The sequence below is a fragment of the Neophocaena asiaeorientalis genome, unplaced genomic scaffold (assembly GCF_003031525.2).
Source record: "Neophocaena asiaeorientalis asiaeorientalis breed wild unplaced genomic scaffold, Neophocaena_asiaeorientalis_V1.1 scaffold123, whole genome shotgun sequence".
Taxonomy (NCBI): domain Eukaryota; kingdom Metazoa; phylum Chordata; class Mammalia; order Artiodactyla; family Phocoenidae; genus Neophocaena; species Neophocaena asiaeorientalis.
The window spans coordinates 6,771,480-6,772,170 of NW_020173666.1; the positions used below are offsets into that span (position 1 = coordinate 6,771,480).

General features: G+C 75.1%; 1 protein-coding gene across 2 annotated transcripts in view; it reads right to left on the reverse strand.

The window, feature by feature from the left end:
• The window catches only part of ZBTB2 (zinc finger and BTB domain containing 2), a 22,153-nt gene extending 21,462 nt beyond the window's left edge, over positions 1 to 691 (reverse strand). The window contains exon 1 of one of the 2 annotated variants that reach the window (XM_024747839.1): positions 598 to 691. The gene's annotated coding sequence lies outside the window, so the exon portion shown is untranslated. Of the gene's footprint in view, positions 1 to 61; positions 222 to 597 lie in introns of those variants that run through there. The other variant, XM_024747840.1, reaches the window with a different exon arrangement.

The following is a 691-nucleotide window of genomic DNA, read 5'->3' on the forward strand; positions in this document are numbered from 1 at the left end:
AAGAAGCAGCGGCGGTAGCAGCAGGAGGCGGCGGCGAGGCGATTACGGAAGGATTACGCACCTGACGGGCCGGCCTCTTGGGGCTCCAGCGCGGGACGCTCACCGGCCGCCGCCGCTCGGGACGCGCTTCGCGGTGGCGGCGGGAAGGGAGGGACCGGCGACGGGGAACGGAACGCGAATCGCCCCCCTCCCCTTTCTCCCTCCCTCCTCCTCTCCGCCGCCCGCCCTCTCGGCTTCCGTCCCCTCCCCCTCGCGCAAAGCCCCGGATGGAGCTGCTGCCGACTCGCCGCCGCCTGGCTCCGGGGGATGGTTTTGTCAGGCGGCCAGAGCCCCGGCGCCAGGCGCAGCCGCCCCCGCCCCTGCGGGGCGCCCGTGCCCTCGCGTCCCAGAACCGGGTCCCCGTGTGGCCCGGGCCCTCCGCCTGCCTTCAGCTGAAGCCCCGGGACTGGGGTCATTCGTCTTCTTTGTTGCCACCGTCGCTGCCGGAACCGTTTGCGAGCTCCGGTGGCCCCCGCCCCCCCTTTCGCTTTCCCTGAGCCCGGGCCGGGGGCGGCACGTGGGCACCGGCCCCGGGAGGAGGAGGCGGTGCGCGCTTACCTGTCGCCGGTGCCGCTGCGGCGGGGGGTGTGGAGGAGGCACCGCTGGGCAGCCTTGGCCGTGCTCTCCCCGCCGCCGCCGCCTCTGCTTCTCG